The sequence below is a fragment of the Pleurodeles waltl genome, chromosome 8, assembly GCF_031143425.1.
Source record: "Pleurodeles waltl isolate 20211129_DDA chromosome 8, aPleWal1.hap1.20221129, whole genome shotgun sequence".
Classification (NCBI taxonomy): Eukaryota; Metazoa; Chordata; class Amphibia; order Caudata; family Salamandridae; genus Pleurodeles; species Pleurodeles waltl.
This window is the reverse complement of record NC_090447.1, coordinates 182,127,500-182,145,818: the sequence shown is the minus strand read 5'-3', so window position 1 is coordinate 182,145,818 and position 18,319 is coordinate 182,127,500. Positions and strand designations below refer to the sequence as shown.

The 18,319-nt window shown below is 44.3% G+C and overlaps 1 protein-coding gene across 1 annotated transcript in view; it reads right to left on the bottom strand.

Annotated features, from left to right (window-relative positions):
• Positions 1-18,319, bottom strand: part of EVA1C (eva-1 homolog C) — a 350,955-nt gene that overhangs the window by 296,092 nt on the left and 36,544 nt on the right. The window lies entirely within an intron of this gene.

Sequence of the window (18,319 nt, the reverse complement as noted above, 5' to 3'; positions counted from 1 at the left end):
TTGTGAATGTCCACAAATACATTAATTTGTGACCATTCACAAATTTCTCTCTAACCCTTTCTTATCTTGGAAATTGTTGTAGATTTACACCAGGGGAGGGTTGGGGTAAGTTAAATTCCAGGGTGAGAAGTGAAATGGACTACAACAAAATGTCCTGATGGGTAGGAGAAGGGGTTTCTGCAAGTGTAAAAATGTTTTCCGTATGGAAAAAAAGAAAAAGAAAGATACAAAAAAGTAATGTGGCATTTCCAGGAGTGCAAGTGGAAAATTGTTACTGGCGCATCTTTCTAATTGCACACCTGGGAAGCTTTGTGAATTGTTAAAACTTGCAAATTTATACCCATGGAAAAGAGCACATGTGCAGGTGGAAGTTTACGACTTTTCTTTGTAAACCAACATTTGCTTTTTTTAAACTTCATTGTTCATTTTCCGTAACATGACAACAATATAGCAGCATGACAAATCAAATCTCAGAAATGTACAAAAGGTTGCCTAGAGTCCAAAAGCACTGTAAGGCAATGTATAAGGTAGAAATTTGTTTTAGAAATTCTGCATATATAATACATCACAAGCACCTTGACACAATTGAGGCCCCATCCAAAGATGGCGGTCCAGCGCTACGTATTACCTCAAGCTATTGCATCTCACCACCACCTTACAGTATACTTACTGGGTGCAGAGCCATTGTCAGTCAGTATCATTTCCTCTCTATATTCATCATAATTCCAAAGAATTATCTGAAGTCTGTGTAGCACCAGTTTCATCAGAGTTCCATACTGAGTCTACAGAGGTTTCCGCATGTCACAATATTGTCAAATGCCTGTGACTGTAGCTGGACCAACCACAAGGTACTCTCTGCTGCCTCTGGCCCACTTTATTATATCCTTTAAACACCAGGCATAGTAAAGAGGCCTATTTCCTCTACTTCTTAACAATTAAATGTTTGTTTGGAATGAGAGATACACATTTCTCAATTAATTTGTTCAGCTTTTTGCCCAATTGCAAATTGAGTGACCACAATCCTAGTCAGGGCAAGTAAGATACACACTAAACATTTACCTGTGCTCACCCTCTGGTAGTTTGGCGCAGAGCAGTCAGGCTAAACTAAAGGGCTGATGTGTAAAGTATTTGTGCACACACACAGTAACACAGTGAAAACACCACAAAAGGACTCCATGCCACTTTAGGAAAAAGCCAATATTTATCTGAGTCACACAAGACCAAAATGACAAAAATCCAACATACACAAGCCAAGTTATGTATTTTCAAAGATGAAATCAAAATACAGTGCTTAGAAGAAAATAGCTCCAACTGAGGGTATCTGGTTGCGCTGGACCGGGGCAAATCCAAAAGTGCAGTCCGACCGCATTGGAGCGCGGGCTGGGTACAGGAGTCACTCAGACCCGCTGGCAGTACCTTTGTTGCGTCAATGCGCGTGACAATTCATTAATCCAGAGGTGTGGAGGTGTTGTTTCCTGATCGGGCAATGTCATTGATGCGTTGATGTCCAGAAGCGATAAGAATTGGTTCCGATGCATCGGTGCTGAATTGACCAAACCCAGGCTGCGTTGTAAGTCAGGGTCGCTGTGTTGTGCAGTTGGCAAGCGGTGACCATGACTTCGGTGCAGGCAGTACCAAGGCAGCATTTCTGAAGTGGGATGCGTTGGTTCCAAGTGACGTGTTGGTGTTGTTGCATCAGTTCTTGTGTTGCAGCACCACACTCACCTTCAAGGGCCCTTGACTGGATTTGGCACCACTTGAACAGGACTCACAGAAGAGGAGCCCAGTTGCTGGTAGCAAGATGCAGATGAAGACTTCGATATCCCTGAGACTTCAGAAACAGGAGACAAGCTCAGTCAGGCCCTCGGAGAACCTTTAGATTGCAAGATGTAGAAAATTAATTCCAGTCCACTCACTCCCAGGCAAAAGGCAGCCGACAGCAGGCCAACACAGCAGAGCAAACAGCAAAGTGGCAGTCCCTCCAGATAGCCTGGCAGACCTTCTTCGTGGTAGAATGTCCTCAGTCCAGAAGTGTTCTGAGTATATAGTGTCACAGGCCCACTACTTATGCCCAAAATGGCCCTTGGTGTAGGAGTAACTTCAAAAGAATTCTCTGAAGTGCACAAGGCTCCCTTTCAACCTAGCCCTGGCTCGATACTACCAGTAGGGGTAAACAGCCCTTTGTGTGAGGGCAGGACACAGCCTATTCAGATGTAAGTGTGAATTGCCTCTCCATGCACCAGACGACTATCAGTATGCAGATGAATGCAGATGTATTTCCTGTCACACCCAGCCCTTCCTTTTTTGTGACTGTCTGGTGAGAATGCACAAATGTAGCTGTCACCTAACTCCAGATGTGTATTCAGAGACAGGCTAAGGCACAGAATGGTTAAAGTAAGAAAATGCCATCTTTCCAAAAGTGGCATTTTCAGACCTGCAATTTAAAAATCAACATTACCAGAGACACCAAACTCAATTTTTTAAAATATTTACCCAATTGGAAATTACACTTAGAAGATGTTCCAAGGTAACCTCAACATTAGCCTATGGGAGAGATAGCCCTTGCAGTAGTGAAAAATGAATTTAAGAGTTTTTCACTACCAGCACATGTTAAATTTAAAAGTACATGTCCAACTTTTTAAAAACACTGCATCCTGCCCTTGAGCCTAACCAGGACTTACCTTAGGGGTGACTCACATGTAATAATAAGGAATGTTTGGGCCTGGTGAGTGGGTACACTTGCCAGGTCAATAAGGCAGTTTAAATTGCACATAGAGGCTCTGCAACGGCAGGCCTGAGACATGTTTGAAAGGCTCCTGTAGTGGGTGGCACAACCAGTGCTGCAGGTCCACTAGTAGCGTTTGACTTACAGGCCCTGGGCACACACTGGATAGCAGTAGTAAAGTGTGTGGTGTCCTAAAGCCAGCAAAAACTATGTAAAAAAAACAAGGAGGAGGAAAGTAAAAAGTCTGGAGATGATCCATCAGAAAGGACCATTTCCAACATATATGTATATAGGAGCAATGTCCACTGATGCTTTCAGCATTCCACCTTTTATTAACAGCTATGTTAAAGGTTTATGGTCATATCTTAAAATGAACTCTGACTATCACACAAATCACCAGGAGTTATTCATAGCCCACAGGCGTGCATGTTCCTTCCTTTTTTATTATTTACATTTCTTCAGCTGGAGTCAATTGTCTAGAAATTAATTTTATTTAAAATTCTTATTGTTTCATCTTCTGAGACATTGCAACTCCTAATCCCTTTCCTCTGACCAATACAACAGTCAATAAGTGCAGCAACTTCATCCTTCTCCGCAAGGAAAGACCAGGAGATCATACCAAACTCCATTTCTTCATTAAATGGCACCCCACACACTCTCCCCTTGATGAGCTCCCCCCAAAAACACAAAACCCTAACAAAGCCTAATCGACTTCCTGATGGCATCACAGAGCAGCTGAACTCTTGGGGCACTCCCTCGTCTACCTACCCCTACTACAAGACTTCTAGGGTCTGCTCAGTCACACTGCAGCACACATAAACAAAACTCTGACACAGAAAAGTACTGGCCACCAGCAAAGAACTGTCACCTCCAAACAACCTCAAAGTAAATCACCATCAGAAACCTAAAGTGTCTGCATAAGCACCATGCTTTCTTCCCAACATTGAAAACTGTCTAAAATTAGTGATTATGACCACACAGACTATAGATATCAATATTCATCTTAGTTTCCAGGCAAGTCAAAGACAAACTTTGTGGCTACATCGCAGACTATACCCCACTTTCATTCCTACTCATTTACACCGCAGACCACCTGGGCTAAGGCGTTTGTGTGCTGTCACTTTTGGTGCCGCAGCCACACCTGTCCTGCTCAGCCATCCTGCGTCACCTCATTAGTACCGCTCAAGATCAGTCTTGTGTGAAATAAGTCAGCGGGTCAACCCTGGGCAAGGTTAACTCCGCCCTCCGCTGATGAGGTTGATAAACTGAGTAGAAATAAAAGTGGTCAGGGTCCAATTGTTATTTGCAGCACTTGCAAACAACACAATAACAGGCATTTCCAATGCAAAGGGTCTCGCATTCGCTCAAGTTTGAACTATTAGCATTGTTAACTTCTAACAGGACTTTTCTTGCCACATAAACTGAAAATGAAAAGTAAAACAGTTTCACATAAGCGAGCTAACAACGGCCGACACAAGTGTGAAGGAAACACACAAAAGGAAACAGAAGTTAACTCGCAGTCAAACGTATCGGCAAAAGTGCAATTATCCATGTAACAGGGTCAATGTCATGCAAAGCGCTTGACTACTGCCCAGCAAGATTGCACTGCATAGGAAATAAAAAGTATTCCAGAAGCCATGCGGAAAACACAGAACCTCATATGTTTTCAGTAGTTTACCGGTGCTCTCGAGGAGGGCTAAACACCGGAAAGGCATGATGTATATTTGCCTTTCACTAATGAAATCAACCGAATTTTAAAGGGCAAGCCAATGAACCAACCAAACTGATGGTCGTGGTTAAAAGCTTACAGGGAGATTAAAACAGGGGCCAGAGCACTTCCGCTCTCGACCCTAAAAATTTATTATTTGTGGTGGGACACAGAAGGGAGCCGGGAAAGAACAAGGGCGCTCTATGAGCCAGAAGAAACAGCTCCTGCCAAGGCCGTAAGCCACAATAAAATAAAAGTGCAAAGACTTGGATGCTTGCAGTGCAGACTTTCAGCAGAATAAACAGTGCCCTGGGTTCAGGAAGACGCTGCTGGCGCGTGGGGCTTGGGGTGGGGTGTGGCTGCTCTCATCCTTCCGCTTACAAAGCACATTTTAAATCATTGTTTATTTTAATATTAAAATTAAACATTAACCTGCCACACAGTGTGCAATATCCCATCATTCGGACAAAACAGTGGAGTTGCCAAATGCTCGAGTCCCCTCCACTCCCCTGCTCGAAAGGCGGCCCCATAAATATGGAGGGAAGGAGGCCAGGGAGATGTGTAGTTTTCAGTGTCTATGAAGCTTTCCAAGGCAGAGAAGCACCGTTTCAGCATGCCTTCCCCTGACCTTTTATACCATCCCATATATACTGATGATTTATTATTTATAAATTTGCACAGTTTGTGGTGCACAAACCAGGCCTCTTGGGCACCAGAGCACTATTCTGCGTAGTAAAAGGCTGATTTAAATCATGTAGGAATTTAAAGGCACCTTTTCCAAAGGCGTTTTGTTGTATGTAAAGTAGAACTCCTGTAGTACTCTTTCACATGCCGTTGTGAATTGGAACAGACTTTAAAACACCTCGAAACCGTCATGGGGGGAACAAGGGAATCTTTTACACATTGGTGGCTCAAGTCGAGACGGAACACCAACATGTCTCCTTGCTGCAACTTCATAGCACCTGAACTGATTCGATACCGAGGACCGCAGCTGACCTGTGCACCCTTCTAACTTGTACCCCCACAGCACGGTGCACGTTTGCAGGCTGCAAGGTTCAACTCCAGGGAACAAGGAGGCATCTGCTGCAGGCAGAGCAGGATTCTGGGTGCAGTTGAACCGGGGACTCGCTGGACATTCCACCACTCTTTCCTGTGGGCTGCAGGCTTGTGGGGCTGCTTTTAGAGCAATGCTGGCAGCCATCAGCCAGCTATGAAGGAGTCCTATGGTTCCATTCTAGTTGCTGCCTCCTGCAGTGTGGGGCTGGTTGGGTCATTTTTGTAGGGTTCATTTTGGTTTCCATCACTGCTCTAGATCCAACGAGGCGCAATACCTCTTGAGTGGAGGTTCCCACGAGTGGGTGAGCATTCACAGAATGCTTCCTTAAACAGATCATCTTTATCATGGAATGAAAGGCCAGGCGGGTCCTGAGAAGAGAGCCAAGGACATTCCAGAGAAGGGATCCTTCCACTCCGATGGCTTCACCTCAGGGGCGTAACACAAGACCCTGCGTGCAGGGGGGCACACTTCAGGGCCCCCCAACCCTCCAGAAGGACCCCATTTAGACAACAGTCAATGAATATCCTTGAGATATGGGAAACTGCGGGGCTCCTCATCACATTCTGCAAGGGGGGGCATCATTTTGCACTCTGCCACTGCTTCGCTGTGTGCTGCGTTCCCAATAGGGCAATGTGTTTTTCCACGTGCATTACATGACTGTTCATCAACTTTTGCTTAATTTCAAACAAGTTTTAAACACTTATGGAGCGAGAAAAGTTGATGTCAATGAATGAGAGTTCCAGATCATCCGTAGCTCAAAGGAGTCAGGAACAGATTAACTTGTATACTTTCCTGTTCACTCAGGCATCTTTCAGAAAAAATATAATTTTGGACTTTTATTGCACAATATGAGCGACACAAACCAACATTTAGGAGGGTTTCACGCAGGGGCATCTCCTCCGCTATGGCGGAGATGTGTTGCCCCCGCCCTCCAGGTGCAGCAGCTGCAAAACTTTTATAGTAAAAACATATTAAACCATGTTTATTATGTTTTTACTATAAAAGGGTGGGGGCCAAGGGCGTGACAAGGCCAGAGGGGGAGTGCACAGCCTGAGACGGCTGACCAAACATACATGCGCACTAGGCTCTCTCCAACCCGGCACTGCGTTGCCAGGTTGGAGAGAGCAGCCAGAGTCTCTAACTCAGCCTCGGAGCGCCCTGGCTGGGCGCTCCGTCCAATCCTACAGCTGCTTTCTATGCTGCCAGAAGCATGAAAGCAGCAGTAGGATAGGACAAAGGGCAGGCTCGGAGCCTGTGCCTGCAATGCAAGATGGAGCAGAGCAGAGTGGATGAAGCGGTGCGGCACGGAAAAAAGGTACGTTTTTTGTTTTGTAATTATTTTATATTTTTCTTTGGTCCCCTCCCTCCCCCGCCATGCGACACCTAGCCCCTTTTCCCACCAGCGAACCACGCCTAGTTTCACCTAGAGGTTACAGGCCAGGGCATGTCACAAAAATTTGGCAGTTGGCAAAATAAAAAAGCTTTGTTTCTCAATTGCATGTACATAATTCTTCATACCAATAGTGAGACGTTGAATCACTTTCAGTGGATATGCAGCATGCTACTCAATACAATTGCACAATTTTTGCAGCTTGTGTTAGCATGGAATGAAACAAATTGTGCTTGCAGTATTGTGAAATGGTGAAGGTGGAACAAAATGATTTCACACTATTTTTCACATAATAAAAAGGTAAAATTCATTTTTGCCTAATTGTTAATTGTGAAGCACGGGTCTGCATTTGAGGCAAAAACAGTGCATTGGGTTTTTATTACATAAATATCAAAACTAGTACAAAGTTTACTTTTGCGTTTTTAAGGGCTATTCACAGATGATTTATTTGTTATTATCTGAAAAAGATTAAGAATCAATACATTTTGCATGCAGTTTCACAATCCCTTCCTCTATTTTTGATCTGGTGCAAAAATCTCTTTGAGATATAGAGTAGAGAAAAATCTGTTTGCGCCATCCCATGAACAACAAAGATAGTGAAAATGCAGTTGCCCAGTGTTTTGCACCAGTGCAAACCATTTCTAAAAGAATAAGTGTTGGGGCCCAAGGTTTTGATTAGAAGCCTGCAACAGGTGCTTTAGAAGGGTGGCATGCTGAATATCAAGGCTGTGTAAATTCAATTGCATTGCATGTCTCTTTATTCCACCAGCACACACACCCTGCCTCTTTACATCAGTCTTAAAGGATCCTGTTTTCTCCCTAGGTCGCTGTCTTTCTCTTCCTCCCCCCCCACAAATATCTCACCAGGGTCTGCTTTGGCACTGATGGGGCCTGGTGCGACAATGTTTGTTGGCGCCCCCCAGTGACCACCACTACCACTGATTCCCTCACTACCATTCCCTAGCAGTGCCCCTCAAGTCTCCATAACCACCCTCTCTCAGATGCATTTAATTATTTTTATAGCGCCACTCATACCGGTGTCACAGCACTTTACATCACACACACATTACACATAGACAATCATCATACATGTGTAAAGCAGGTTATAGGAAATGTTACATAGGACAGAGGACTACAAGATATAGGTATCACGTCATTTATATTGGTAGGCAGAATAGTTTGAGAGTGCTTGGTGTGGAGAAGCACAAACTCAATATTTAAAACGTAACACCGTGGTTGGGGGTTCTCTTTAATGATAAGAATTGATTTCTACTCAAATTAACCTGTTTTGCAATATTAAGTTAATGAAAGGCTGGGGAAAAATCATAACGCTCTAATCTACACCTTGAAGTTTGCATGCAGATATTGATGACAGCTAATTGGTCACTTTTCTATATTAGGATTTTAACTTGTAAACTGCAAGCAACAAAAGGATCTCTTTGACAAAAGCAGTAACCCACAGACCTATTCACTTTACATGCACTTCATGATCTGAATGGTAGACGTTCTCTGCAGCAGGCATATTGACCCTCTGACCTAGCGCAACCTCATGATGAGTCAAAACGTCCACTAAACAAAACTCCCATCTCTCTCCAGAAAGAACATTAATCACGGAGTTATCTTGAAATTTTTATTGTTGCCTGAAAACTGCTGGAGGCAAGAAAGATAGCAGCAGGTGCATTTGAAACTATAATAATCTTGCAAATACGGCGCCCCCACCCTAAGTCATCACCTGGTGTGGTAGCACCGGTCGCACTGCCCAAGAGCCGGCCTGGTTTCTCGCTTCCTGCCTGGATCAAAGGCTGGTGAGGACAAATAAGTGCTGGTCCCCAAACTTTAGTGCTAAGGGCCCTACTTACAGCTACTAGCTACAATGTAGCACAGGCGCAAAATGTTTTAGAGCAGTACGGCCGACAGAGGCAAAAAATGTCTGGAAAGAAATATTGATCATCACATTGAGAGAGAAGCCCAGGTCTCCCCTTTCTCAATCAGCTTCAAAGCACACTTTAATACGAGGTTAGTCACATGATACAGCTCCCAGAAACCTCCGGGGTGAGGCACTTTAAAGCTCAGTTTATACTTTAAAATATAACCAGTCTTCAATTTAAATAAACAGGGTTATTTTTGTGTGTAGGCACAACAGCTTAGTCAAAAAAGCTTCCTATTTTATTTGACAATTCGCTCAGTATTCTGTTTTTTGAAAGATCTCTAGCACGGAAGTGTATTTTAGTGATATCCTGCCAATACAAACGTTTATCCTAAACAGTAGACTTGGGACAGGAAGTTCCCACTGGAAAACTAACAGTGCGTTCTGTCCCTTGTAAGATTATGCTATTTTAAGCAGTTTAATTTTTTAAGTGACTCATCTGACACGCATCCTCTGCTTGAGAAAGAAAAGCCAATATTATCTCATAGTTGATTCCTTCAAGAAGCACGGCCTTGCTCGTTTCTAACTTGCCCGGGGTCACAGACCCATGGTGAAGGCTGAATAAAGAATACACCGGAAGAGCCTGCAATGGGCTGAATGCTCTACTGATCTGATGACCTTGGCAGCTCCTATCCTGGCCAATCCCAAACCCAAAGATCCCACGTGAGATAAGCGCCCACTGCTGCGATTTCTTGTCCGGACTAATGTCAGGGCTAGCCTTTAGCATGTGCAAGATGGGGCCACGCCCAGGGCGCCGACCACTAGAGGGGCGCTAGACCTTCTTGTGGCAGTCTTTCTATGGCCTAGGTCCAAAGAATAGTGTGTTCAAACTTCCCTGAAGGCTAATGGAGCACTCGTCTGATTTTTGAGTGTTTTTCTTTTCATGGCGCTCCTTAACCTTGCCACCCTCCTTACAAATGTGCAATCACCCCCACTTGCCTCCTATTCCTTCAAATGCGCAACAGAAAGACAATGAAAAGGATGAGGGAGAGCTGGAGCCAAATTTGGTTTCGCCCAGGGCGCTCTCTCAGCAAAGACCAGTTCTGCATTAGCACTCACGCTATACAAGGGGGAGATAAGCAACGCAAGAAGCACAAAAGATGTGAAAAATTATTTTTGCATTCAAAGAGAAAGTGAGCGGAACAGTAAATCAGCATTGTATTGTATACAAAGTAAGGATAATGGCCGCAAAACTAAGCAGCCAGCCCTAGGGGTCCATTCCAAGCCATATCAACCAGGAAGTATGGCAGCACAACATGGCCTCCTGGGGTATAGCACCGAACTGAAACACTTGCATGCAACAGGCAAAAGGTAAATCACATATCCTTGTCAATAATGTGCCATTTCCTCAAAATTGCACCTTATGTGATTTACTTTTTTGCCAGTTTTCTCTTTCTGTAGATTTGTGCTGGAGGTTGTGCCTCGAGTAAAAAACTCAAGCGAGACACAACCTTCCTTTGCGTTGTGGCGCAACAGTAACTCATATTTAGCGTCCAGCTAAAAAGGGGCATTTTTAGCACAACCTTCACGTATGATATTATCAACACATAGGCGGTCATTCTGACCGCGGCGGTCGACGGTTGCCGACCGCCAAGCGGTTCCCACCGAAAGACAGCTCTGCGGTCAAAAGACCGCGGCGGCCATTCTGGCTTTCCCGCGGGGCCGGCGGGCGACCGCCAGAAGACCGCCGGCCGGCCCAGCGGGAAAGCCCCTTCAACAATGATGCCGGCTCGGAATGGAGCCGGCGGAGTTGAAGGGGTGCGACGGGTGCAGTGGCACCCGTCGCGATTTTCACTGTCTGCAAAGCAGACAGTGAAAATCTTTGTGGGGCCCTGTTAGGGGGCCCCTGCACTGCCCATGCCAGTGGCATGGGCGGTGCAGGGGCCCCCAGGGGCCCCACGGCACCCGTTCCCGCCATCCTGGTTCTGGCGGTGGACACTGCCAGAAACAGGCTGGCGGGAAGGCGGTCGGAATCCCCATGGCGGTGCTGCAAGCAGCGCCGCCATGGCGGATACCCTGGGCCAGCGGGAAACCCGAAAGACCGCGGCGGCCATTCTGGCTTTCCCGCTGGGCCGGCGGGCGACCGCCAGAAGACCGCCGGCAGGCCCAGCGGGAAAGCCCCTTCAACAATGATGCCGGCTCGGAATGGAGCCGGCGGAGTTGAAGGGGTGCGACGGGTGCAGTGGCACCCGTCGCGATTTTCACTGTCTGCAAAGCAGACAGTGAAAATCTTTGTGGGGCCCCCAGGGGCCCCACGGCACCCGTTCCCGCCATCCTGGTTCTGGCGGTGGACACTGCCAGAAACAGGCTGGCGGGAAGGTGGTCGGAATCCCCATGGCGGTGCTGCAAGCAGCGCCGCCATGGCGGATACCCTGGGCCAGCGGGAAACTGGCGGGAAACCGCCGGCTCCCCTTTTCTGACCGCGGCTTTACCGCCGCGGTCAGAATCGCCCAGGAAGCACCGCCAGCCTGTTGGCGGTGCTACCGCCGCCCTCCGCCATGGCGGTCATGGACCGCCGTGGTCAGAGTGACCGCCATAATCTGTAGTAAATACAGCGCTGCACAATGTTTTGTCTTCCATGTAACACACTGTTGCAGATTTCCAACACTTCATGACTCCGGGCCTCCGAGATCAGCAGACCAGAGCAGCTATTCCACTAGGGTCAACTCAGTCGTTCATCCGTCTCAGAAAACTGAAATCGACATATCAATGACACAGCAAATAGCTATTTACGTGGTACATTAATGTGACATCAACTATGGGTTCAAATACAGCATCAACGTTTGTTTGTTGCCCATTAATTCCATATATGGAAGTCTACATTTCTGCTAACCTAGTCCCTCTAACTAGTTAATACAGGCAGTGTTGGGGCTTCTGTAACTGACTGTATATTTATTTCAAAACTCCTTTTGCAGTGGCGTTATAAAGGAGAAGTTGGGAACCCAGTGGTGAGACCACAAAGCTCTTCCGCTTGAAGGGGCCCTCCTGCTGTGTGGGGACAAAACACCTTTAATGCAGGATGAAAGTAGTCAACACTCCAGAGATGGTCTTAGGGTTGTCTAGCGCCTGGAAGACCCAAACACCACGGTGGGATGTTTACTTAAAGACAATTTGCAGGTTTTCTTGGGTTGCCTCGCTGAAGATACAAGGGACACACTCTTAGCCTATTACCAACTTCTTTGTATTCTTATTAAGAATCATCTGTCAAAGTCAGTTGACCTTGTCCCAGTGCACCCTCGGTGGTTTGATGCACACTGCTCTGCAGCAAATTGCCGCTTGAGGGAAGCCCTGTTGAGGTTCCTCAGGGACACCGGGAGGTCCGGGAAGTCAGGCTGGCATACAAGTGGGTCCTCAGGGAGAGGAAATCATTTTTGTACAAAACGGACTGGAAAAAGCTGGCATTTGTGGCAGCACAAAATTGCAGTTAGGTATTTTGGGACATAGTAAATAGGCTTAAACAGTCTGAACCAGGGGGTAGAAATCCCACTGGTGAATTTTCTGCTTTCCTTTCTTGAGAATCTAGGGTCCAAGGTACAGAATGGCTGGTCGGGGAGTCGGGGAGCTTTCTGATGTTGTCCCATTAGCCAGTGGGGTGCAACAGAGGTGCGCACCTGCACCCCTGCTTTTTATAATTAACATTTAGAATCTTAACACCAATTACTCATCTGTTACCAGTGATGTGCCTAAAATAGCCAATTCCCTTGTACCAGCATTATTATATTCTGATGATGCCATCCTAATGGCCACAACTCCCCGAGCGTTGCTGATCCTGGTTGAGTCTTGGTTGTATTTATGGGAAGTCTTGATATGTCATCTAATTTTGGGAAGTCCCATTCAATGGCCTGCGGCCCCAGTAGGAAACTGATATTGTTCTTAAAACTTCAGGAGCAGTCTTTGAGTTTGGTTCAAAACTTTTGTTGTCTGGGTGTCATCTTTAATGCTGCCAATTCCTGGCAACCGCAAGACTACCATTTCCCCGTATCTCAAAATGTATAAATTACAGTGTGTGCCTACCCTCAGCCATTCATGGAGCGGTAGCCTGAGGGTTTCACAATGTATCCTCCATACAGGTAGATGAGAATAGGATTTGTAGGAGGGTGCTGAACCTCCCTCCCTCAAGCTCCAATTTCATCTTGCATTCTGAGCTTAATTTCGGATGGATCCCTGATACTATTAAACTGGCTCCCCCAATGCTTTGGCTGAGTGTGTGGACCAATGATAATGCCAGCTTTAACAGAGGTCATCTTAGATTGCCTTGGACAGGATATGGGTCTTTCCATCCCCCGGCTATCTTATGTCACAAAGACCTTCTGTGATATTGGTCTCCCTAAATGCTTAATGCTCCTGGGAATCTTATCAAGTCAGATAAGAGTTTGTTTAAGTCTTAACTCGCTGAACTTACTTGCCTTAAGAACCGAAGAATCCCCAAGCAAGCATTCTCACCCCAAATTATCTAATTTCTCTATCACCTGGTGACCTTGCCCTATATTTAACTTTGACGCTTACCCTCTGGGAGAGGTCTCTGCTCCTCAGATTCCAATCTGGTACAGTTTGGCACCCATTATGTTTTTCTGAGGGTGTTGGGCCATGGTGTAGCAACCTGCCCCCGCCCTTGTGATGGGAGATCAGAGTAATTCTTACTGCCTTCATATTTTTTTTAACCTTTACCACAAGGTATTCCGACTATGTTTAAAGCATTTTGTCAAACCACTAGCTTTTAAGAAGTGCAAGGCTGTTCTAACATACTTACTGTCTAAAAGAAGCCACCTTGTATGTTTCAGCATATGTAGTTGTCTTAAAATGTCAATTTGTAGCAGGAACACTATGGAGCTGTAACAAATGGTATCTGATATTGTACCTTATGGTTAACCTAATCAGTACCAATTAATGAGGTATGTGTTTTATTTCAAATTTTAACTATTTAAAAATGGTTTTCATATATTGTGTGATTTTGCTTGGATTTTATTCATGAGATGTTATGTCCTTTTTAAGGCCGAATAAAGATATTTGGATTTGAACCACTTTATTATATTCTAAAAGTTACTGTACATGACCTCTTACAGAATGAAAAACTTGCACTATAAATGTTTGTTACTGCACGCGTTTTCTATCATGTGGGCTAGCTAATTATTGGATAGTTGTAGTGTCAGTAAAGACACATACGTACCTTTCCCTGGAATGTTCACTCGATTGAGTGGTCAGTTAGGCTCTAGAATCTTTATGATTGTGATTGTTGGGCCTTAGCCTGGACATGGGTTGGAAGCAGGGATTTCCCTGGATGTGACAGAAGTGAGTGTGGGAGACAGTCTTCTGCACTTCACCTTCCAGTCAGCTACATATTTTTTGCTCTGTGTGTAGTATCCACAATACAATTTTGGCAGATGAGTTCATTCTTCTTTTTTTTTCTTCTTGTACAGACATATCTCTTTCTGCTACTAAGGAGCACCCAGAAGCACACAAGCTTTCATTCTGCCCCTGTCACCCATCATCACCTATTTAGTAGTAGTAGTGGTCGTAGTAGTAATAGACGTAGTAGTAGCAGTAGAGGTGTTAACCTAGTTGGGATTGGTGGTGTAAGCTTCAAAAGTCAAGGTCACCAGAAAACCCTGTAAGGCCTGACGCCTACATTCGTGTTGTGGGTGGATGCCGTACCTTGCTCTGGTGGTTCATGGTCATGGATAGCCAAAACCCTTCACTATTTCTATAGAGAAGACAACAGAGGGCGTATTCTCTGATGTCCCCTGCATGCACAGTTTACCATGAAGGGTACAGAAGATGCAGCAAGTAGTCATAGAGTAGCCTTGAGGACCAGGTATCAGAAGAACCCTGGGAGCGAGGTGATATCCTATGGCCTAACGGAGCCAGCCATCTTCTTTCATCAACAGGCATATAGTGCATCCAGGCTGAGATAAGGGGGTCTGCCAACGCGAGGTTCCTGCCTCCCAGGCCAATGAGTGCGCAGATTCTAGAGCTGTCTCGAACTTTATACAGTAAACAGAGTATTTATAATGTGCCTCTGTTTAAGTGCTGCCTCTGTTTCAGTACTATGACACAACACCTTCTCAAAGCAAAGCAGAACCTAAAATCCAAGAGCGAAGTTTGTGAAATCTGGCATGAGGCTACATAGGTCTTGCCATTCAACAATGGACAGTATGTGCCCATAACATTATTTTTTCAACAGCAAAACGTAACTAAAGGCTTAACTAAATTGAAGGCCTTCAAGTGAAAATCAGAGACATTTATAGGCACAAATACGACCCTGACCAGTAAAAGTGCTGGAAAAGGCAGAGCCACAAATAAGGAGCAGATCACATGATTACCAGGTGTGTTTTTCTGTGCCCCACACTTAACGCACATTTCGTAATAAATGAGTTAACGTGTGTACAATTAATCACCGTCTTGAATAAAACTCTATTTGTTTGAGGAAAATAAGGACATATTATTCTTATTAGAGGAAAATAATTCCCTTCTAAATTCAATGTGACAAGATGTATTTTCCAATTCTTTTATTGTAGATAAATAACTTCTAGTACAACAAACATCCACCCATAGGTAGCCCACAAATCTTCAACTCCTCTTCCACCTTTGTCCTTCTCTCAACCGTCCTCTGTGGAATGCCACATCACAGGATTCCACCTATTACCTCACCATCCCTAGAACCCCACATGAACACACAGTGAATTACAGTGCATGAAGCCATAACACATCTCCCCCTTTACAACCCATTAAATATATTACAATAGAAAACATTGTGAAAGAGAATAACTATAGTACAACATTTACATAAAAACTTTGATAGGCAAATTAACACAACAATGTATACATTATAAAAACAATGAACAGAAAAACATTCCCAGGGTGTAAAACATTTACACAAAAATGCAATTTTCCTAATATTTCACAAAATCTGAGAGATGCTTTGGATAAACTCTGTTCCTTACACTCCGCCTCAACTTCCCACTCACACCTGGATTGGTTTTCTCACACACACTTGGATCGGGTTGAAATGAATCCCTTGCATTAGGACACTTGGCAAGACGAGACATACTCCAAACTTCTCCATCCTCAAGAACTACCACATTTTTTTTTATTTCCACAATTTTCTTAGGTCCAGAAAATTTAGAAACACCTTTATGACACCAAACAGGCTTTTTAATATACACCAAATCTCCTTTAGACCAAATCCTTTGTTTTACACACATCCTTCCATCAAATCTCTTCTTATACTTATTTTGGTTCTCAACTATTCTGGCCCGAACAGACTTAAAATCAGGTACATCTTCTAATTTCTGGGATCCAGAATGCAACCATGAAGGATTCAGTTTAGAACCTGCCAATCTGCCCTTCAAAATGCGGAAAGGAGACATTCCCGTGATAACATTAGGTGAATTCCTATGAGCCCATATCTTTTCTCTTAAAACACTCTTCAACAGCAATGTATGCTCAAGTGCCACCTGAACACTCGCTCTCACCAACTGATTCATCTTCTCCACCAAACCATTGACTTGAGGAGCATATAAAGCAGTATGGTGATGAGAAATTGCCAAATCCTTAAGAAAATTCCTCATTTCCAAAGAAGTAAATTGCACTCCATTATCTGTAACAACAATCTTAGGAATACCCTCACATGCAAAAACTTCAGTCAAAAACTCAATCACATTCTTTGTAGTGATGGAACTTACACAGCTAGCAGTAACCCATTTAGAGGTGTAATCAACAAGAACAATTACAAACCTCTCACCAGGCAGTAACAACTCAAAAGGTCCAACTAAATCTAAGCCTAATTTGACCCATGGCTCATCCGGAACCGGTAAAGGAGACAAAGGAGCAGTACGTACCACTCTAGATTTATCATTGCTAGCACATTGCACACAATCCTTAACGACTGCTTCAACTTGCTTGTCTAATCCCGGCCACCAATAGCGCTCTCTAAGACTAGCTTTGGTAAGATTCTTACCCAAGTGTCCATCATGGGCCAAATTGATCAATTTCCCATGCAAACCAATAGGTGGAACCAATCTATATCCCCTGTACAAATTCCCTTCTATGATGCTAAGTTCATCTTTAACACCCCAGAACGCACCAACTTCTACCAAACATTCATTCAAACACTGCCACCCTTGCACCACATAGTTCATCACCGTACTACGAACAATATCCTTGCTGCATTCCTCACTCCATTCTTCTGCATCAAGAGCAGTCTCTTTAATCCATGATATGGGAGTAGGCTCCTCAATACCACAATCCATCACTGCCATTCTAGAAAGAAAATCTGCAGGAATATTTTTTTTACCCGGATAATACTCCAGTGAAAAGTTGAAATCCAGTAAACTTTCAACCCAATGCCTAATCCTAGGTGTGGTGTTCTCATTATTGCTGCATGCAAACAATTGTACTAAAGGTCTATGGTCACTTCTGAGGGTAAATGGTAAACCCCACAGATAAAACTTGAAATGGTTAATCGCCCATGTGCAAGCTAGTGCTTCGCGCTCTATTACCGAATAGCGTTCTTCCGCTCCCCTAAGGGAACGTGAGGCAAAAGCAACCACTTTCTCCTCTCCATCAACCAATTGAGAGAGTACAGCACCCAAACCCTTTAAGCTGGCATCAGTAGATAAAATAGTTTTGCGTTTAACATCAAAGTGACCTAACGTAGGCATTTTGCCAATGTCTTCCTTTACTGCCTTAAATGCTTCATCACATTCTGGGGACCATTCAAATTGTACACCTTTTTTAAAAACAATTCTAATAGGTTGAACAACACATGAAAAGTTCCTAACAAACTTCGAGTAATACTCTGCAAGACCAAGAAATGACCTAACTTGATCTTTATTAGTAGGTGTTGGTTCAGACAAAATCGATCTGGCCAATTCTAACTTGGGTTTAATGCCATCTCCAGATATAGTGTGACCAAGGAATGAGACTGTGCTAACTCTTAACAAACATTTTTCCCTCTTCAAAGTCAAACCATTACTTTTTAGTCTTTCAAGCACAGTTCTTACAACAACATCATGCTTAACTGTATCTTCACCATAAACAAGTATATCATCTTGAAAAAACAAGACTGAATCAAGACCTTTGAGTACCTCTCTCATCACTCTCTGAAAACAGGCAGCAGCTGAGGCCAACCCAAAAGGCATCCTCAGAAATCTGAACGCTCCCAAAGCAGTAACAATAGAGGTAAGATGTCTTGACTCCTCATGAAGCATAATCTGGTGATAAGCTGCTGATAAATCCATGACACTGAACACTTTAGCACCATTCAGCATAGTCAAGGTTTCACTGATATTTGGTAATGGTTGACGGTCCACCCATATAGACTGATTAAGACCTCCAAGGTCAACACATAATCTTATTTTTTTACCATTGTCTTTAGGGACCAAAACTATGGGGGCCAACCATTCAGAAGACTCAATTTCTTCTATGACTCCTGAATCCAACAATCTATTGAGTTCTTCCTGTAATGGTTGTAACATCAAATGGGGAACTTTCCTTACCTTGTATACAATCGG